Here is a 22954-nt window from a genome sequence, read left to right on the forward strand (position 1 = left end):
AAAACACCACCATGAAATCTTGCATATGTAATGAGGAATAAAGAAAAATGTATCTATCTCCCTTTAGGTTAGCTGAAACATTACTAATTATTTTAATTAACGAGTTAGTTACCCAATTCCAATTGGAAGGTGCTGTAGAAATACAAACTATTATCACTGGTTGTTTTGGTATAAAAGTACCAATTAATATTCCCTACATCCAGGGCTAATTACTTCAAACCTATATTTAATTAAAGGAAACAACCCTGCAATTTGTCAGTAGAGATTCTTTTCACTGCACACAATGGGGAATGTGCAGGTTCAGGCCAAAAATAGTGTTCTATGCTTTAAGGTTTGTGGTATTTTTCATTTCACTTGTTATGTTTTTCATCACTGGTTGACCAGAGTTATAGTTCACCTAAATGACATAACATTCCCTCTTCTTCTTCCAGAGTGGGAATATAACCAAAAAAAAGGGGGAAAAAAAGTTTCTTGGTTCCTTTTAGGATGTTTTTAGTGGTATTTCATCAGGAGGAAGCTCTAATGGGGAGTAAGGAGCTATTAAAACCTGAATTCATGACTCAATTTCCATGATTATGCTAAAGGAAATGAAATTGTCAACTGTAATTACCTGTAAATTTTGAACATAAGAATGATTTTGCATGAGCAGAACACTGGAATGTCTTTTCTTTATGTATAATTAATACAATTAGAAGAAGGAGGGAGGCAGAGGTACGTGGACTTTAAGAGAGAATGAAAAATACAAAATGAGATGTATGAGGGACTCCTGGAAAAAACATACTTAGGGCTGGTTTGGATGTTGTGAAGATGAGAGAATTTCTCACATGGCTTTAAGGGAAGGTCCATATCTGGGACACCGTTTAAGGGAAGTGTGAATCATCATCTCTAAAGGTTTGAAAGACTTGGGAATAGGAGCTTTTGGCCTCTAACACACCTCTCATCCTTTCCAGAAGCTGAGAGAGACCTGGCCCATAGAAAACAGGGCTTACGGGGGAGGGTCAGGAAGGACTCTTTCTTCTCACGGAGGATTATCATTCAAGAGTTGTCGAAATCCCAGTTATTCCTTAAACTCTGTGTAATAATGGCAGCCAAAACTCTGAGCAAAGGAATAAAGAGTAAATAGGTAATTGAAGATAAATTCCTTGCCTCAAGCTAGATCTTTCTGAAAGAATCTTATACTTTATTGTGAACTTTAGCTTTTCCTTGTGCCCCTCAACATCTCATTTACTGTTAGAGCTGCCTAATTGGGCAGCATGAGAACAGTTGCTTCTCTAGGCCAGCCACTTTTTCATATTTAAATCTTTTTTTCTTTGTGTTCCATTTTATCATTGCTTTTATGTGTGATTTTATATAGATTACAGTAATTACAGAGGAATACTGAACCAGATCTCCCGCAGGTTGGAGATACAAGGTCCTGAAAACATCTCCTTGTGATGTGTTTCTCAGCAGGATCCATTTCATCATTATGAAATTATTGCAGGAAACCAGAGCTTTTTGCCTGTAACTGCAGACAATAATGTGTGATGAACACTCTGATAAAAGAACAGCAGAGAGATAAGGCTGGTGAAGGAAAATCTGCAGCTGTGAAAAACGAAAGTTGTAGCCCAGTAAACAGGAAAATATCTGGGAGCTTTCAGTATTCTGGTTAGAAGAATAACTTGCTCTGTGACAAATACAAGGAAAGAATCAGATTAAACCCAAGAACATCTGAGTGTTTGTGGTGCCAGAAGGTGCATGGGGGGGTTTGAAGGATACTTCATCTTCATATCAGCAACTTTGCTTTATGTACTGAAAAATCACACCATTTTGGAAGCAGACAAAATAGGAAGGAGACGCAGGTGCTGTTTAGTTTGAGATATAAAAGCCATGGAAGGGTCATTTAGATTGGTGGGAAAGGGAAACAAGCTTTTATCCAAGAAGATTTTCTCCTTATCTAGTATTCAGGCCTCCAGTCACATGTGAAGGGTTCATTTTGATTTCTCCATTCAAAACAAAAAGACAGACAGACATGTCGTGGTAGAACCAAGTGAGTGACACAGAGGAGTATTCACGATCACTTCATGTGAGTTTTCCTTGTGTAGAAGTTGGGACTTCTGATGACCCAAAGTGCACTTCCATGCACGTTCTTGCCCTGAGCAAAGCAGTTCAGAGCTCTGGAGAGGCAGCACAAGCCCCAAGGCTTCTGGCTTGAACTCCAGGGATGGGTTATTAAATATTTTTTTCTATTTATTTTTTCACCAGAAAATTACTGGTGATGGTAACTAATGAAACACCAAAGGTGTTAGTACTGGCTGCATTTTCTTTGAAAACTGAAGGCAGGATTTTTTTATTGAGTTGGTTGATGTTTCAGGTCATATTAGCCCTGTGTCAGAAGGGGTTTTTCTTCAAAATTCATGCTTCAGGTTTGCCTTTAATCTAATGTCAGTAGTGTGTTTTGAGTTGCTCTTTATCCATGTAATAGGCAAACATTTACTTGTTGCTCTTTTCCCTATAAAAAGCTGCAAACCTGAATCTGATTTAAAATCAGTCGTGATTTTTTTTAACACAACAAAAAGCAGATTTTTAAAATAACAAATGAACTTTCAGGAGTGTGCAGGTTTTTGGATGGTCAGAGAGGTGGGGTTTCCTTCTCCTGTCTAATAAGATGTGTGACCTGTTTCTTAACCTGCCATTTTAGACTTCACCTGGAAAATCAGACTGAATTCTCCCAATTTCCTTTTGTAGGCACTTTACAGTTCACATCTGGAATGTGTCCATCAGTCTCTTGTCCATCCCTGCTACTGTATTTCGACATATATCTTTTAAGGTTTTTGATGTATGTTTTGGGTGAAGTCTGTATTTGTTAAAAGGTGACCTCTGGATTGGATTGTTTGGCTGACTTCAGTGCTAATAAGCTGAAGGATGAGGTGTCTAATGAATCCTGTGTATAGAAATAATGAGAGATGACTTATTTGGGATTCTACAGACACAGCATGGCCAGGCATGAGGAGTCCCTGGAACTGCACCAGTCTTACAGTGGGAAGCTTTATTGATTACACAGAGACAGGGCACATTTTAATAATTTTTAGAACACTGTACTGCCTGAGGTACTAAAATCCATTAAAGGAGGATTATAAACTTTGTTTTAAACTGTATCCTAAATTGTTTCTTGATGTACAGTCAACAGCAGCTCTGTGAGATCAATCACAGTTACTAAGGCATATTAAAATCAACTTGTTTAATTTTAATTGCTCATATGCCTGACCCTCTGTGAGGCAGCTGTTCATAAAGCTAAATTGCTTTTCTCCCAGACAGGAGTTTCATTTCACTTCATGGTAGATTTTTGCCTTTTACACTTAACCAGCATTTTGCTTTCCTTTCCCCCTCCTTCTGTCTGGCCCACGATTCTCATTTCTCTCCAGATAATTTTCTCTCTGTTTTGCCTTCTATCCTCATTAGCAGGAGCTGCAGCCTTGCCAATGAGTCAACTTTAATAAAGTAGGTGGATGGTTTGAATTATGAGTTGATGTAAAGTTACAGACCTGGAGCTCTTTTTGGTAATCTCTGTTAACCTGTGATACGTGAGCAATTTTGCTTACAGGCTCCTGATCAGATCAGCAAAACTGCTGTACTGATGGATGTACCATGAGCAGATAGATTTATTTTAGACTTATATTCGGTTTTCTGTTCAGCTATATGCATTTCAGCTCTGGTTTTTTCCTTAGGGGAATTCTATAAAGCCATTTAGTAATTTCTTTCATTTGTGGTTTTGCATTTTCTGTCATCCTGTGTTTTGATGGGAAAAGATCCCTGTTCAGTTCGTCCCAACTTATTTCCTTGCTCCAGTATCTGAAGTTAATCATAGACTTTAGGAAATTAGTAACACCTGAGCCTTCCTCTCACACATAATGTATTAAACATGGCTGTTGTCCTAATCTTCTTTCAGTAGAATAGACTTATAAATACCTGCTTGTCCAGCATGGACACAAGATGCTGCTCTATTCTGAAGAGCATTGGATGCTTTCCCATTTCCAGTCAATTTGAGGATTTTCTGTGTCCTTCAAGAGGCAATTTAAGCTTCCATTTCTGGTCAATACTGATAGTAAATGCAGGGAGATAAGAATAAAATGACTGATTTTCATTTATTGAAAGGCAGCACTTCTCTGAACAAGAGATGGGTGAGCAAAACCAGAACACTGGATCTTTTGGAGAAAGCAGCAATGGTTTCAGCACAGCGGTTTTATAACTGCAGGATTTGTATCTGGTATTACAGTAATGGTATGTTAAGGCAGTAAGTGGAAGCAATTAGGGTGATTTGGACATTTTATCTGTGATTCCTGCTTCAAAAGGAGTCAGGGATATGGGAGAACATATGCACATCTTTGAAAATGGAACATGTTGTGAAGAAGCAGAATAAGTATTTGTTCCACAGTAGAATAAGAAAAAAAATCTCAGTGGTATATGAAATAATGCATAATTATCAAGCACACAGCACCAAGTAATTCTGTATTTATAGATTTTACTAGAAGTTTTACCCTAGTGATAGCTTCAGACCCTGTAGATTTTAGAGCACTCTCTGGATTTTCCCATATTTTCATTCCTTTTAAATAATAAAGGTGGTGGTTTTTTTCATATGGATGATTCCCATAATTTCATGAGTTTAGTTCAGGTGTTACTTGTCTGTCTCTGCTTCATTTCTTATTTTTCATGTGCATTCTGTGCTACTACTTTTGCAGCAGACTTTAAAATACAAGTTCCTGTCTTCCAGCAGGTGTGGAGGCAGAGGGACAGCATGCATTGCTCGTGGTGGAAAGCTTGGTAAAGAGAGATCTCTTCACAACTCTCTTTTTATGTTTACTTGGACTTTGTTCTTGATTGTCTGGAAGGGCAAAATTTTAAACTCTAGAGATCTGTTGAGGTGAAGTTTCTAAATAAAGCACGAATTCTCTTCTTTAAAAAGGACTGACACGTCATGAGCATTGTTTAGTTAGATCTCTCTACAGAGCTGCCAACAAAGTCATGATTTAACTGTTTTCTTCTGACTGGACCAAACTCCAGAAAAGATGGTTTTCTGTAAGAGAAGGGGGCAAGATTTGCTTCTCCATTCATGTAATCTGGGAGTCATTATGGTGAATAATGAGCCATCTGAATCAGAAGAGCCCCATGGCTCACATACATCAACCAGCTACCACGGTGATGGACACTGTATAAAAATCTCAGGAAAACAGAACCCGAGGATATTCTCCCTAGTCTTTATTATAAATCCCAGGCAAACACTCCCAGAAATGAAAATCCTCCAGGCAATGTTAAATGTAACTCAACCTTGACTTGCAGGAATTCATCTTCCGAATGGAAAAATTGTTTGTCTCTGTGTCCAATTAATTCTTGGCTTTCATTTGAAACTGCCAGAGAGTTTTCCAACCCAGTTTTGATGCGTTTTATTTATGTAATCTAAATCCTTGTCAGCTGAGAATTAGTCTCATATATATTTTTTTTTTCTCCCCAGCAACCTGGATGTTGTACACAGGAGACCTGAAAATGCAAGAATCTGTCTCATCTTATGGGCCCCAGAACTAAACACTGTCTCTGAAGAGCTTTTGACCCAGCATGCCCCATACAGGCAGCAGGTAAACCAGTGAAACATTGATTATTAATAGAAAACAGATACATTATCATCTTCCTGCCTAGAAAAGAAGTTTCCTGAATTCCTCAGACTTACTTTGTATGAGGGAAAGTTTTCAACTTCTGTTGCTTGCAAGGTCTCTCAGTTTCTTCTCAAAATGAGAAGCAGTAATGACTGTAATGTTTTTGATCACTCACTTAAGACATATTGCCAAGTGTTTGAGAGTTATTGCAAGTTTCCTTTGCAAATTCTGCTTGGATTCATTCCAACATTTGGAATAGACCTGTGGGTTTTGCTGTTGTCAGTTTTACCATTATGCTTCAATGCAGATTTGCCACTCATAATCTTTCTGTTACCACCAAGGAATTCGGCAGTGCTGCTGTTCCCACTCTCAGTATGTGGACATCAATCCTACCGAAATTATTTTGCCCTTGCCCGAACCTCATGCTGAGCTCCCAGCTTTCCAATGACGTAGTCAAGTGTTAATAACCAGAGTTCTCCTGAGCTGGAACCTCCTGGTTCCATTGGTGCTTTGGAAAGACGTTGGTCTTCTACAGCAGCCTCAGGGATCTGCTTTGACAGAGTGCCTGGGAAAGGTTATATATGACCAGCAAGAATAAGCAGTGGCTCAAGCAGTTACCTTTTCATAGAGACATTATAGTAAAAGAATCAAATAAGTTTGTGATCTGCACTCTTCAAAATCACTATTACATTCTCTTCAAGCTAAACAGAGCTGTGTGCATTTGGAGTCAGTGTTTTCTCTGATGTGGTGTGCCAGTGCCCACCGGGAGGGACCTGAGGGGAATAAATCAGCACCAAATCCATTAAAGTCCATAGAAGTCAGTATTTTTAAGAAGGCATGTTGGTCATGTTTAAGGATAGATTTGAGTAAAAAGCTTATTTAATGATACAGCACTCTCCATTAACAGCTTGTCTACCTATTTAATTGTTTCCAAATAATTTTTTACAGAAAAAAAAAACTAGAGTAGGAAGTGTGCATCAAAAAAGTGTAACTGCTGAGAAAGGTTATGTTAACTTTATGCTCTTTTTTGAACTTAATTTGTATTTTTGTATTCTCTTGTTGTTTAACATGCTTAAGAGAAAGTTAATGTGGAAGAAAGAACTACAATTTAGTGTAAAGCCAATTTAAAATGTATGTGCATAGTTCTAGTTGTCACAGGCTTCTAAAGAATGAATATGGACAAGCACAGCTAGCTGCCTTTTTCTGCAAATACACAAGTAACTGAATGTGTATAATCACAACATATATTATGTTCCCACATTGCATGAAATACCTTAGAATTATAAAATCATTTGTAGTTTGAGTCTGAACTAAAACCAGCAACTATAGCATGAAAATAAAGGAAATTTTAAAATAAAGCTTTTAAAATCTTCAAATTATAGAAACAAATGAAAATAGAAGTGAAGCAATGGAAATGATAAAACGAAGAGTTTTGATTCTATGTCAGTAACTTAAGATTTTATCCATAGCAGATATGAAGTCTGCCCTGAAGATAAAGGAGCTGAATTTTCAGAAATCTGCTCATCAGAAAAAGACCTGGCAGTTAGAGCACTGACAGAGAACAAGGGCAGACTATTATCAAGGAAGCAGTTGGTGTAGTGGGAATTATATGGTAGGCAGTGCCCCTCACAAAAGGTGCACAGTGATCCCTTTGCTCTGCTCAACATGGGCAGAATCCCATCCAGAGTGAGGACACTGCACTGCAAGGCAAAGATCTGTGCAGGCACTAGGGAATCCAGAGGAGACCAAAGGGAACAGGCAGAGAGCTCCAAAATAAGCCCTCTGGGGAAAGACTTCTGGAGCTGCCTCACAGAGAGAATAGAAGAACTGATACATGAAAGGTAGTTTCCAAATGGCAAAGAAGAAATTATTACCCACAGCCATGGATAGAAAAGAGCTGCTCCTGCAGCTCCCTGCTCTTGGCTTGCAGCATCTTGGTCAGGCAGTGATGGCCTCTGAACTGCTGTCACAGATGGAACTTGGGGGCCTCGAGGAGAAGGGCACAGCACATTTGTCCCCCCAGGCAGGTTTTCATGGCTACATTATGTGCTGGAATAATCCCAGTGTACTTAATAGAATCCCAGTGTTGTTAATAGCATCACACCCCTGGAGAATTCATGGTTACACAGCTAGCACTGAGTGTGTAAGACACTGGGTTGTTTATTGAGCTGCTCAAGGACTGATCCCGGGCTGATAAGATTTGTTTTACACAGATAGCTCTATGGGTCATTAGTGAAGAACTGAAACACATGATTACTGAAAATAATTGATTTTCAAACTACAGTTCTTTCCCAATTAAACTTATCCTGAGGCACTCAAAAGCTATAATTTAAAGTTGTAATAGAAATCCAAGCAAGTCCTCACTTGTGGTGATGTTTTAGATATAATAACCATTTTGAGTCATACAGGCTGTAAAAAGTCCCCTTTTTATCATAAATTATTTAACTTTGCGTTTGTTTTTTATTGGATTAAAATTGATTTTGATTTGGTTTTCAAATGTGTTCCAACCAGGAAATTGGAGGCCATTCTTCTTATGGGGAAAATAATTAATAAAAATTCTCAGTCTGGTGTAATCAGCTTAAACTTTACCATTGGCTTTGATGACAGCAAATCTTACTCAGTGCCCTAAACCAGATTTCACCAGAGAGCAAGGAAAATAATATCAGCCTTGACAATGTGAAAGACTTGGGCTTAATGTGGGCTACTAATATGGTCTGGTTTGTGCAAACCTACTTTTCTGTAGAGATAAGTCAGTATTTCTAATGAAGGATTTTGATTGTTATGGCACAGAGATTATCTCTTAAAACAAAGCTGTTACACAGCAGCAATATCCATAATACACATGTGTTGGGAAAATGAAGGAGAAATTTAACCCAGGCTCTCTTTCCCTCTGTAGCCATTCTTCCTTTGATCCAAGTGGGATCATTCCAGTCCAGTTTCAAGACTCCCACTTCTGTTCACTCATTAGTCTGCTCAGCAACCTCTTCTTTTTCCAAATTTGCGTCTGATTTGGTGAAAAATTTTGAACAGGCTTAATTTTGTGAAGTAGAATTTGTAAAGGTTTGTGGTTAATGAGGACTTACAAGAGAAAATATGATACACTTAAGGTACATCTAGTTATTGTCAGTTCAAGGAAAGGTAGATATCTTTGCCAGCATGTATTTTACTTCCAATTCCAGTTTGTTTGTCTCACCTCAACAATAAAAATAATTTGTGTTTGTGGCAGAAATAAATTCTTATCCAAGAAGTTTCCCACCCCTGTCCTTGCTGTGGGCTCTATTAGCAGCGTAACTTCAGTATCATTATGTCTGCTCAGTGCTTTGACTTTGCCAGAAAATATTGATCTGTAGCATGATCTGTCCAAGGGCAACAGCCTCATTAATTGCTAAGTGATCTGCAAAACAATTAGAGACCTCCTGGCTGGTGAACAAGAGATGAATGGAGCTGTCTACCTAATCAGATACAGTTGTATCTACCCATGGACCCAATTGTGTTGTTCCAAAATGCAGTCAACATCTGTCACTTCCCCCCTTCCCTCACTAACATATGCCCTGCTCTGCCCTGCAGGGCCCTGCTCAGAAGCCTTGGAGGAGAATTTTCTGGGGGGTGGGAGGGAACATGTAGAGTTTTTAAGGAAATTTTTATCCCCTATTTACCTTTGCTTTGTGAGAGACAGAAAGTGTTGTGCTAAAGATTCTAAGCATGTAAGGAGCTGTAATTCACATTTGCATTAACAGCATGGAGGTAGGACAAATATATTAAAAATTAACTCAAGAGCCGGGATGCAGTGAATTTAGTACTTAAGGAATGAATAGGATTTATGGTTTTCTAGGCTGTGTTGTTCAGCACCCAGTGCAGTGGGAGCCTACCTTGAATCGGGTCTCTGAGGACTAAATGGTAAATGAGAGGAGTAAGACTGTGCATTTATCAGTGTCATAATTCTTTATGAGGGAAACCAATTAGGGAAGAAATGCGTAATTAGTATCAGTCCCTTTAAAATTAGATAAATGTTGCATAAGTATCCTCTGCTTAAAGTCCTTGTATTGAGCTCCAGGTGATTATTGGGAATGGAGCAGCAACAGTCAAACCTTTTATCAAACAAGTAACAGGGAACTAAATTTGGGATGCAGTGGAGTGACTGGTAAGATTCCTAGGAATGCATGCAGGTTTCCCTAACTATTCCTGTTATGTGTTTCTAGAATCTTGGAAGGATTTAGTCTGCTCTTTGGGGGAGGCTGTAAAGTGTACAGTAAGCTGTACTTTCTTCAGGACAAATTGTATGTTTTAGTCGTGTCTTAGTGTTTAAAAAGTGAACATAAGCAGTGCATGCCACACATTGATGCTGTTTACATTTGATAGCTTAGTGCCTCTGAAAAATTCACAACTGAAGATTAGATGCTAATGTTTGATTTTATTTACATTCTTTGTTTACATATGTTGTTGTTTTAAAGCTCTTTTTTTTTTTTTTTTTGGTTTCTGGTGATGAAATATGTTAGCAAAATTCCTATGGCAGTCAATCCGTCATTCCAGTTCAAATTTGAAGTTGCTTTTGGTTTAAATTATGTATAGATTTTAAGACATTTTCCTCCAAACAGTATTGGCATAACACAAAGCCAATCAGAAATATACCCAGTGGGTAACCTTCAGTATTTTTATTGCTGTGTCTGGCCTAGTTTTAGTCAGTAGAATTCTGCAGAGAAGCTGTTATTTCTTTCAGTGCAGGCCTTGCTATAAACAGCACGAGGGCCAGAAGAGGAGCACAGGCAGGAAAGCTCATACTGGAGAGTGTGTAAGCTGCTGCTTTGTGTGGGATTTAGCACCTGCTTCTTTTGAGGAGTGGTTAATCTTTCTAAATTAGCCGCAGATCCACTGACCATCCTTCCAATCCCTCAGAAGGAAGAAGGATGAGGGAGTCCCTGCAGTGAGTGATTGAGTGCAATCCCCATTATCCTGTGTCTCTGGGCAGGGCACTGTGAAAGAGCCAAGAGGATTTATCTGGTAGATAGAAGAGTTGGAGGGAGAAAGTGATCCTTCTAAAACCACCAGAAAAGCATCCTGGTTTTTGTTTTTTTTTTAGGAAACTGTTCCTAAAAAACCTGAATTTTTCTATAAAAGCAGCTGGGTGGTTCCTGTTCTTATTTTGTCTTTTTAAGCATCAGCATTCTACACGTGGATACAACTGATACTATTTTTACAAACCCACTCCTTATTTCAGTAGAATGGTTTTGTGATGCTTTCATTGACATCACATCGGGGGGGGGTGTGACAGAATAATAAACTGGCTTTCCACTTGTGCAGACAGGTGTTCACATGCACTGTAGATCTCATGTAACAAGGAGTCTGGCAGCCCTGGCCCTACTGCTCTGGTTTATAGCCCAGAAAGGGGGAGGAGAACAGGAGCAATACTTAACTCTTGGCAAGCTCCCAGTTTAATTTTCATCTATATATTCTTCTGCCCTCCATTCAAATAAAAGCAAACACAATTCATAGTGCAGGTCACAAGGAAGGTAACAGAGGCAGCAGCCTAAACAATGACAATCAAATTTTGTACCAGCACAGTGCTGCAAAGGGTAGGTGTTTATAGCAGAGGAGATATGGCCTTTATTCGTGCATAATTTTAGTTTCCACAGTTACTGGGATGCTTGGAGGAGGAGATGCTTGAGGAGACTCCCACAACTCAGCTGTGCTTTTCCTAGCACTGCTCTTGTGTTACTGCCAGGTGGATTTTGGAGCTGCAGCTCCCAGAGCGATATTGTAGGGACTTAGTTGAACATAACACGATGATTTCTCTGGAGTATAAGGTGGGAGAATGGAGGTTTTATAGTCAGTGTTTTATAGTCAGAATTGGGGTGGGCCATTATAGTCTGTGTAGGGATTCTCTGTAGGGCAGGCTCTGCATCCAGCCTGTACCTTATGCAATGCATGGAACTGATCTCTCCCCTTCCTGTCCCAACAGTCCAGAGCAGTGTTTGCTCTTGAGAGCAAACCCAGAAATTCAGGAGGGTTTCTGTAACACTCTGTGTCATCACAGCTTAGTTTCAAAAACCAAAAACCAGAAAACTACACAGAATTACCTAATTAGTTCAAGTACCTTGCATCTGTGGATAGCTGTGGCTGGAGGAAGGGCATAAGAAGAGGAGAACGAGAGTTCCATCTTTGAGGGGGGGGGGTTAACTTTAAATGAACATGCTGAGCTCAAATACAGAAGTTCAAAAAAATCTACGCAATTGTAATAATTTTTCAGGATGGGTCCTTTTATTTTAGTTGTGTTTTGTTCTGCTTAGGCTACAATCTGACTTCTTAGGCACAGAAAAAGTCCCTTCTTTCCATACCTTTACTCTGTTTATCAGTCTCCTGCTCCACATTAATCCTTTGATCAGACAGTGGCATCTTCCTCTCTATTTCTATTTGCCAAACAGAATTAATAGCAGCTAAAAGTATATTTTTTCTCAAAGAAAACATTGTTAACTCTTTCACTGCTTCCACCTTAAACATTTACCTAGTCAGCCAAACACACAGATTGCAAGCTGTTCCCTGAGCCTTTTGAGTGCCTAATCCCCAGCTGTTCCATGTCTGCCAGCTGCTAAAACAACGAGCTTTCATCCCAAAGATGTCTAATTCCCTCATAAATTATCAGTAAAACATCAATACATGAGATTTGAGAAGTGCCAGTACTTTAGGGAGAATACTAGCTTTAAATGCTGTTTGAGGGAAAATAACTGATGTTTGCGTTCTGAGGTGACCTCAGGTGTTCTGGTCGTGACACCGAGCTTTAGACAGAAAGTGTCTTGTCTTCCAAGAGCTGTTGTTATTGCAGAGGAATTGAGGACTGAATTCTGGGAACTTTAGACCATGTGTGGAAATGCAAGCTCTTCTGCCATTTGCTCAGAGGAAATCCAGCGTGGTTCCGATGGGATTGTGCTTGCATTTTTGTGTGTGTGTGGCAAAGTGTCTGGAACACATTAGGTACTGTGGAAAGGCGGATTTCCTTTAGAAATGTGAGAGTATTAATATTTTGTACCCAGTCCTAACTTCAAAATAGTCTCACTGTAGCTAATTTGCTAAGAGGAAAACAGTTTCTGGAAGTTCTGTGTCACAAAATAGCACTATCATATTTATAGGCAGCATTTCCAGAAATAAGACATTCAGCAGCATCTTCACAGGCAGGTAAGAAAAGCCTGTTCCTGTTTACAAGATCCTGGTAATGAAGCATGAAGGATAGTGCTTTGAAGCCATCTGTCAAGCACCTTAGTTTTTTTGGTAATTGAAAGTGATTTAATACATCTCAGAAAGGAAAGGTCGAACATGTGCTGCAATTCTCAGCCCGTGCTGAGTCAGGAGGCACCAGGTTCTTGTGGACAGTAAGGAAAGGTGGATGCACTCTGTGTGTGGCCAGAAAGTGCCAATGGAGCCCTGCCCTGGGGCATTGATGGAATGTATTAAGAAACACAGATCTTTGCTAGCAGAGAACCTCAAGGTTCATTTCTTTACAGCATTTCTGTCTCCTGCCGACAGATGTTCATTGTTTAATAATTTTTTAATATACACTTCTCGTGGAAGTGAATTTCACCAGGATTAGTTTCACTTTATTAAAATGTTTCCTGTCCCCCTTTTCCAGCAGTGACCCCTCTGTTGCTGAGGACCGTATCCCTTGAAAGCTTAGCAGATGCAAACGTGGATGCAGCCCGTGTGAGGTTGGTATCATTTTCCCCTAACACATATAATGTATTTGCATGTTCACTGTGGAGACTAGAGCCTCTCCCACTCCTTGCAGAGCTCTAGAGATTCTGATTGTGACAGGGAAATCTGGCCCTGCCTGGGAGATGCAGTTCCATCAGCCATCCCAGGAAAGACAGGATGATTTAACTGCCAGTAAAGATGTCAGACACGTCCAAGGAAATGCAGGGTTGTCAACAAGGGAGCAGGTCTGGATATCAGACCTGCCCACAGAGGGACTGGTAGCCCTGAGCCACCTCCATGTGCAGCACATTTTTGGGAGATTTCCTTCTTCCCAGCCAGAGTAACAAGGAGTAAGTACACTGGTAAAATGAACCCATATGGGGTAAGATTCTTTTGTCAGGAGTCTGACATTTTGAGGGCTTTTCTCCACTTTCCAACTTTGGATGTTATAGTTGGTATACACCTGCTGGAATCTATTTATCCCCCATCTGTAAAAAAGTAGATGGTACTTTCTACCTAAAAAGATCAGAGTGAAAAATAAAAATCCATGAGAGGTTGTGTGTCTTCCAGGCACCGTGGCAGATCAGTGTCATTAAAGGAGTTGATGTCCTAAGTCACGTTACTGATTTTGTGATTAAATTAAACTTGAATAATTGTCAAGTTTATGCTTTATAACTAGTTTTATAAAATGACCATGCCATTACACTCTGTTTTCTAGAAGCACATCACTTGGCCACAGGCTGGTGATGAGTGTTACCCTTCCTTGGGAAAGTGAAAAGCTGCAGTGACTTTCTGTGTCACCATTCCTCCATGGAATTTCTTTCTTATCACTTAATCCATGACATCCAGATAGTGCCACAGTTAACCAGAGTATTTTTTATTGGCATATATCTAGTGTAAGTATGCATAGAGTGTATGTGGCTCCTGGCTTTTCCTTAACACAGTTTCTTCTTCAAAAGAAACAGTTTGGTGCTTTTTTATGTAGGACAAAAAAAAAAAAAGAGACCAGTTTAAACCAGCTAAAACATCTTTGTTTCTTCCATCCTTATGCAGAAAACAGCTGAACAGTTTAAAACTAACTTGAAAAATTATATCTAAGACTTACATGCCAAGCTTCAGCCAAAAATACTTTTTGCAGCCAAATTATCAAACCCCTGTGATAGAGCATTTACAATGGAATTGCTGATGCAACCTTTATTATAGGGATATGAATAGCTGTAATGAATAGGCTTCAGCTGATGTTCTGGCAAGCCTACTGCTAAAAATTATTCTGAATTTATCTGGCATTCAGAAAATGCTTGAAGTGGCCAAACTGTTTACCCCATCATTATCATTTTGACAATATCTCTTTTATCCCAGAGGAAGTGGGTGCTGAACAAATTGAAGCGGCTGCGAGACATGTGCGTGTGGAGCATCTGTTCCTCCTGCTCTTGGCAGCACTGTTGGGTTGGAGACAACCAGGGCCAAGGGCTCAGCCACCAACTTCGAGCAGTTGTGTTGAATCAGACATTAGTGCCTATTGTGTCATTAAAGTGTATTAGTGAACTGCAGTATGCTTTCCCTAATGATTTGATTTGGGTTTGTAATCTGGAAATGGCTGTGTTGAGCAAGTGTTCCATTCAGAGTGGGAGTATTTTGGAGCTTTCTTTTTCTACCAGTATAATTTCAGATGATAAAATAGTCCAGTTCCTGAATTTCTGATGGGTTGGCTACTTGTGAGGTTGCACTGATTAATCAGGTTTGGGTGCTAAACTGATTGTATTAAACCCTTGTTCAGGGAGTTATCAAGTGAATTAAACCTGTCCTGTATTGACTTCCCTTAAGCTGAGAAGGGCTTGACATCCTAAGTCAATATAAACCCAATTTAAAATTATTTAAATGGGTGCACAGAAGTGTTTGCACTAGTATAATGAAATAACTTCTAAAACACAGTTTAGATGAGTTCAATATGATGCAACTCTGGCTTCTGGCTGCATTTTTAAGGATTTCAGTGCTGAGGGCAGTAAAACTAAAATGTCTGTGCAAAAAAGTTTCCACGTGAAATTTCTTGAAAGATACATATTTTTTAAGAAACAGGAGTTTTCCCTCATAGAGTTTTCATACAACAAATGCTACAATTTCTACTGGAACATTTTAGAAATGCCAAAAGATAAAAGAGGCATAGCATTGCCTTGAAAGAATATTAAAATTAAATAAATGGTCTTGTTAAATTTAACTGCAGATGCTGGTTTGTGTCACGAATCAAGTGAGAAATATAATTCTATAAAATCTGTGAATTCTTCAGCTCTCCCTTTTTTCTTTCAAAAATCTGGAAAACGAAGTTGAGAATGAATGAAAAAAATTGCCACTTTGTTTGCAAGGCTTTAAATTGGATTTGATCTGAAGAGCTTTGCTCCCAGTTAAATATGCTGATATGCTGGTTTTAACAAAACTTCTGTCTCAGTGCAGCTGGGGCACCAGCCCAGGAGGAGGGAGCCTCATGTTTATTTTCTGTTTGTCATCAGATTCTGAGCAGAAGATGGGTGGGCTTTATACCAAAGCATTCTGATTGAGATGGAAAAATATTCAAAGGCCTGTATTGAAGGAGAAATCTTGGGACATCTTCACACGTTCGGAAATTAAAGAGTCTGATGTTTCAATCAGTCAAAAAACTCTTTTCATGAAAGAGGCTGAAAAGTTTGGCTCTAGCAATGAGGAATAAAAGAATATTCTGAAATGAGGGAAGTTGCTGTGGAATGGGGTTCCTCTTTGTTGTATCCCATCAGCAAGACCTAGTTAGCCCTGGTGTTTTATTCAGTTGTTCACTGCACTTCTTCAACACCAGTTCCTTGATTTTCCAGGTTAGTACTGCTGGTTTTGTTCTTCCTACCTTCGCTCCCCAAGCATTTGGATGTCTTTGCTCTGAGCTTATGACTATTGATGGGGAAACTGGAAATTACAGGATGCATTGTGTAACTCTGATCTCTTCTTCATGCACTGCTTAGAGAAGGAGTCTCTTGGACTGAGCAGCAGTAACCCCCCCAGATTGGCTCTTCCTAATGCTGCTTGGCACAGTTACAGCTCACTGCAAGTTTAACTGCTAGTGAATCCTTTCTCAGTGTGAGATTTAATTTTGTAGGTATCTGGCTGTGCTTGGTGTCAGCACACATAAACCAGCTTGTCAGCAGTGGGTCACACTCTGACATGGGAAAACACCCCATGAGAAGGAAGAAGCAACCAGTTCATAGCATCCTGTCCACTGCAGGACTCAGTGCAACACTGTCTTCATGTCATGAGCTCCTGTGTTATGGATGTTGAGCTACAGGTTATCTTACAATTCAAAACAAAGAAGCTGAGCAGAGGCCATTCTAAACACTGTCAGATTAATAAACTGCCTGAATTTCATGGGATTCATCAAAACACCTCAATCCAGTCCACTGAGCCACCTAAAAAAGTATTTTCACCTTTTTTCATGGAGGCCTCCTCTGCAGAAATATCTAAAAGCAGCCTCCAAATACTTCACAGACTTGCAGCATTCAGTCCTTTCCAGGTCAGGTGTTAACCTTGTTCTGGAAGCCAAGGAAAAATCTTCCATGTTCCCTGCCACCACTAACATATGTGGGAGCTGATGAAGTTGTGATCCATAAACATACCCAGGTACAATTCCATGAAACACCAGCTGGCAGCCAAATGGAAGGCAGAATTTGGCAGGTAGTTAAGTGGAAGTTGAGCACACACTGTCTTTGATCAAAGATTACTGTGGGTCTCACAGAGATGTCTCTCAGGGCAGCTGAGCACTTCATTAAAAAGTTATAAAGATCTACTTTCACACTCAGGACAGGTTAATTCAGAACTATGGTTACTTCAGGATATTTTTGGAAGGTTTCATTTCAATGGCTCATCCTTGACCTGCCTCCTGTTTGGTGGTTATTAATCTACTGCTTGTGTTGTGCATGTTAGTCTGTGATGTAAATTTTTAAATAATCCCAAATAGAATATTTTTCAAGAGGAAAACTAGAAGGAATAGCAAAGCAATTTTTTTTCTTGTTTGACAAGTTTTTCATCAAAAGAAATGATAAGTCATGTGAAAAAAAAAAAAAACCAAACCAAACCAGATTATGGATTTGAATCAGATTGAAAAAAATCTGAAAACAAATTTCAAAAATTGTTTTAGAACTGTTTCACTTTCTTAAATTTGGAAAAAAATCCTACTGACTAAGCAAAGCTTTAGCTGACCAGAGAAAACGTTGAGATTTTTTCTCCCATGAGAAAATACAAAAGTTTTGCCTCAAGTGACCTGAAGTGATCTCTTCAATGGCAGAGGGTGCAGTTATTTACACGGGTCAGGCTGTCACTCAGCTCCATTGACAAAGATCACAAGTCCTGACATTTTCTGGGTCAGCTCTGGGCTTCTCTCAATTTTGTAGCTAATGCACATTGACAGCAGGCACACTTGGGCACAGTGCTAATTGGGTGTCTTGTGAAGACTTAATGACATTGCTGGAAATATGGAAATATGTTTTAATATTTTGTTTCTGGTATGTCCTTTTTGATTCTGTCTCCTTTGAACTACATCTTTTGCATTTGTGAAAAATCTTTTACAAAACTCCCTTTCACCTGACATTAAGTGTCTCACCAAACCAGCAGCACTTCTTTTTGCAAAAGCTTCTCTTGCCAATTGAGTCCCTTAAAAAAGTTGTAAAAATTCTTGGAATTGTATTAATTTTTCAACAACCTTAGCAAAAATACTTTGCAAGGGTGAAATATTCCCCTGATATGCTCTGTCATATGATTCACTGCAGAGGAATTATCCAGGTGTAATTCAGGGCAAAATGGAGCCCTCAGCAAGAGGGTGGACTTAAGGCTGACTTTAGAAGTGATAGATGCATTCAACAGGAATAGCTGTAGCTCGTTATATCATCTCAAATGTGTTTTAGTCACATCAGGTATTTCATTTAAATGGTTCTGGTACTGGTGATAGGCAGAAGCAGGGAGGATGGCCTCAAATATTAACAATTTCATTCCTCTTTAAGCTGCCAGTCATTAGCTAACTTCTCCCTTGTTAATAGTAATGCTTGCAGGAGTCTGTTCTGAATAATGGATTGCAGCTTTTCCCCACCAGCAGGCAGGCCAGTGGGCAATTGTAATTTAAAAAGCAGGTTAGTAAAATCATATTTAGGGAGCAATAAAACCAGTTTAAACAGAGCTTAGGCTGTCTTGAGATACATTATTAGGCAAAGGATGTTGACAGACAATAGCAGAACTTGATCTCCACTACCTGCCTGAAGCTTTGAGATTGTAGACTTTATAAAAATAGTGTTTAATATCTGATTTATCTACAGAGCTGTGGAAAGACAAAGAAATAGGAATGTAATAAATCTGTTTCTTTTCTTTTTATCAGCATCCTTCTGCTGAAAGGAAGATTGCCAACATGCCAACTGAGAGAAGGTAGGAGAGGCACAGCCAGTGACACGAAGTATGATTGTTACGTAAGTGAAATTTGGATTTATTTACACACACAGTATAGTTGCAGGGGAAATCTGCTCTTCCAGGGATTCCCCACCAAAGTCATTGCCTGCCTGCCAAGGAAAGAGTGTCTCAAAAACTGCTTGTAATTAGAGAGCTAAGTGCAGAGCCAGTGCTACTGCCTCCCTTACACGGGTCCTTGCCCCTGACCCTCGAAACACAACCTCAGGGGTTCATCCTCAAAAGGGGGAATCCTGCCAGGATAGTGGGAGCTTCACACTGTTTATTGGAAGAACAAGGTTTCTGGGGAATGTGCTGCTTTGTGATGGAGTAGGGCAGGCCAGAAAATAAGAATAGATTAAAGCTTCAGTGAATCAAAGTGGAGGAAAACCTGGTTGTGCTGTTTAACATTTGGGTTTAGATGTGGCTGAGATATCAACTGGCAATACTGCAAATACAAATGTGTCATCACTCTTTGAGGGACTAGATCCATGTTTTGCTGAATTTTGCACCTTGGTGAAGTAAAATGTATAACCTGAGGCAAGATGGTTCTTTGTTGGTTTGGGTTTTTGGTTCTCATTATGAATTTTGCATAAATTCAGTGCTGGAGGATCTGTTATAGGAGATAGTAATTCTCCTAAAACATGGCAACTTGATCATGGTAGCAATTAATACCTGAAACTGCTGCTGTAAAGCCCAGAAAAAAAATTGCTTTTTTTTTCTGAAAGACTATTATAGTAACAAAGACCATCAGGAATGCTCTATGAGCCCAGTAAAATGGAAGAAATCTGGGTATTATTAGGACAACTTAAATTACTAAGGCTGGTTGGCATTCTTTCCAAAACAAGTGAAGATTGATCTTTGGACACAAGCTGTGAGCTGTGTAAAATTGCCTCTGCTAAATATATGCTAATTGGCATATGAATGAGATTTTGTTAATCTTCTGCTTAAATAAGTAGGTAGAGAAAAGCTGGGAACGAGTCCTCATTTCTGTGTTAAAAGAAAGAAGACATGCTATCTCAATAATTTATATTAGCAAATATAATGCAAATATGTGTTCGTAGATATAGCAAACAATTAGCAAGAATTTCTTGGAAACAATCTGCCAAAATATGCATTTCTGCTTTACTGAAGTACTTCTGAGGATTAAAATTGACAGAAAATCACCTAAATTGGACATTTAGAGGTGTTGAATGCAGTTCTGGGTTCCCCTGGTTTCTTCAGCCGTATGGGAAAGTTTTCCAAGAAACCCTGTGTTCAGTTAGATGGGGTGCTTTGATGTCCTAATGAACCAGAAAATTCAAGTAATGGAATGAAATTTGTAGTCCAGTAAGGGTTTCCATCTGCTTTTTTTGCCTCAATTCAGTAACACATTTAACTGCCATAATTTGAAGAATAAATCATTGCATTTTTAAGGTCTTAATGGTACTTCACACTGAGGACAGATCTTTGTGTCTTTGAGGTGCCGAGCCCGGTAACAGGTTTGTATTTATTAAATTTGAAAAGGCAAGTGATACAATCTCACAACAAACTGCATCTGATACAAGGAGAATTTCAGAGGGGCTGTGTGGACATGAACTGTAATGAGCTGAGCCTTTGATTTGCCCGGGAAACAAGTGGCTGAGTTCCTGGGGCTGTTTGAGCCTGGCTGATTCCTTTCCCTTTGGGATGCTGTTTTGCATTGGCTGGTGGTGGCCAACAAACCTCTTCTCCTCAAAGCCAGTTCTGGGCTCTGCTTGTGGACTAAGCAGTGAGTTACCAAAGTGGTAAATCAGGTAAGGCAAATTCTACAATATTTCATTAAGAATCAGTGACCTGAGAATTATAATTTATAATTATAATTACAAGGCAGTTCTGCTTTTCTTCCTGGTAAATGCAACTTAGCTGCTGTGATGAGGAAACAGGTAGTACCTTAGACTACTTATACATTTTTTAACACACCTAAGGCAAAGTTCATTATTTATGTCACAAATCACCTTTGTGTAACTTCAAAGGCAGCATGTGTTATAAAAAAATGTTTAATACATGAACATAATGCTCTGTCTTATTAATACTATGCTTATCAAAAAAGAAAAAAATTTAGATTGCACATGGATATATGTGTTTACAAGAGTAAGCATCAGAACCACTCATTCCCTCGTGACAAATGCTCTCCTTGAAGTCAATTTTTACCTCTCCAGAACAGACAAAACTGAGCAATGGCTCATTAAGTGCACAGCACACATCATTAGGTGATGCAGGTAGCCCTCCCTGCCAAGCCTGGGTAATATTCAGACCCCTCACCTTGGCCTTCACTGCTGCCAAGAGTAAAAACGTTGCCAAGTAGGGCACTGAGCCCGCGGCAGTAAAATCCCTCTGCTTTTATTTATTTCTAGTCTCTATCAAATAACACACAACTCATTTTCACTGAACCAGAATTCCAGTCTCTGCTTACACCACCCTGTGCCGTTACCTGCCTGGTAGAGAAGTTTGTGCCCTAGAGAAAAACCTTCCTTCAGTAATATTTATTTCCTGTCAGAGTTTCCCCCCCTGCAGGGCAGGTGAAGTGCTAAGACTCAAATCACAGGGGGGATTGGCACAGGGGTGTTGAACCTTCTCTGCATTCCCAGTGTGTGAAAAACAGAGCAGCACCTTTCAGGTATGACAGGACATGCACCTACTCCATCATAGTATCCCAGTTTTTTCCTATTGTGTAGGCTTAATCTTATGGAAATGTGGATATCTTTTATAAATTACGTTCCTTTTCTTCTCTGAGGAGAATACAAGAAGTATCTCTTATGCCTCTTAGCAGTTTGCGTTAGAAAGAGAGTAAATTCTGGTGTCCATGTTTCTTAGTCCATCTGCTAAGATGTAACCATTAGCAGGGAAAAAATAATTTCAATTCTTTCTTACTGTAACTTGCAATCGTTGGGAAAATAGAAGCTACTCACTGAGCAAGAGTAGGGAAAAATGATTCATGGCAAATTCCTCTGCATAATGATAGAACATATTTGAAAAAGTCAACAGAAATCTAAAGGAGATGAAACTAGGAAACAGTATAAACAGTACAGGTCAAAAGGCATTTGCAGACAGCAAGAGTAGCTGGATATGAAGCCATCAGAAAGAATGTCACCCCTGTGAGCCAGCTGTGCTTCCCAGATTGAACTGCGCTCACTTGAAACAAACTTTACAAACAAAAATTGCGACATAATGAAAACAACCAACCAGAAAGTGTTCAAGAAGTAGAAGGATAAATCTTTTGCCTTGGAAAAGTAGCTAATGAAGTCAAATATCATGAAAAACCTCTTGCAGAACATAGTTCAAAAAGATAATTTGAGAGAAAGAACCCTCTTTTTTTTAGGGATATAAGGAAGGAAATAAAATAGTGTCTAAAAAAGCAGTTTTCTTGGTTCCTATTAAAATGTTCCTGCAGCAGCCTTGAGAATTGAGGAAATAATAGAAGCAACAGTTTTGCAGTTGTGTCCACAGAGAGAGAGGTCTTTCAACAGTTATGTCATGGACTGCTCTTCAAAGCAGCTTTGAGTTAGCAACACCACACTGACAAGTGTTTTTTTGCTGTTTTCAGTGGGAAGTAGAGGGGTTTAGACTCAGTTCAGTCAAAGAAATCCATCCCATCCTAACTGGAAGTGTGGAATTATACCTAAGATACGTATGTATGTATTTTATTGCCCATCTGCTTACGCTCTGCTCTTGCCCTGGGAGAACAGCTCATGTCTGAAGGCACATTCTCCAAGCAATTAATTATCCCCCATATTTGTGTAAGGGTACTGTGCTGCTTGTAATTGAGCTCCATATATTGGGCGAGGGGCTGCTCCATATACCTTTCACTGCCACCAGTGAGCCAGGTAACAAATTGGTGCAGCTCGTTGGAAACCCCGGGAAAGAAATGTGCCTGGCTAATGGGCTGCATGATGTATGGCAGCAGCACTGGGCTGGCCTGGCTGCTCAGTGTCTGGGCTGCACAGACCTGCTGATAAATGAGCAGCGTTTCCAGGAATGAGGGCAGGCAGGAGATGCTAAATAAGTGCTAATAGGCTACAGAAAGCATTATACTCTGCAATGAGGGCTCTTTTCCGTAATTCCAGCTAGCAAACTGTGTTAGTCATGCTAATGTGATACAGTATTTGTGGCTGCCTTGACAGTGTCCATTTAAATATTCAGGAAGCTGCTGCTTCCACACGTGTGTGTCCAGGTACTTGTGCTGG

General features: G+C 39.5%; 1 protein-coding gene across 2 annotated transcripts in view; it reads left to right on the forward strand.

Annotated features, from left to right (window-relative positions):
• Positions 1-22954, forward strand: part of LOC135412655 (bifunctional heparan sulfate N-deacetylase/N-sulfotransferase 3) — a 133146-nt gene that overhangs the window by 14428 nt on the left and 95764 nt on the right. Inside the window, exon 2 of one of the 2 annotated variants that reach the window (XM_064651413.1) lies at positions 18685-18772. The gene's annotated coding sequence lies outside the window, so the exon portion shown is untranslated. The remainder of the gene's footprint in view (positions 1-18684; positions 18773-22954) is intronic. The other variant, XM_064651414.1, reaches the window with a different exon arrangement.

This window comes from Pseudopipra pipra, chromosome 4, assembly GCF_036250125.1.
Source record: "Pseudopipra pipra isolate bDixPip1 chromosome 4, bDixPip1.hap1, whole genome shotgun sequence".
Lineage (NCBI taxonomy): Eukaryota > Metazoa > Chordata > Aves > Passeriformes > Pipridae > Pseudopipra > Pseudopipra pipra.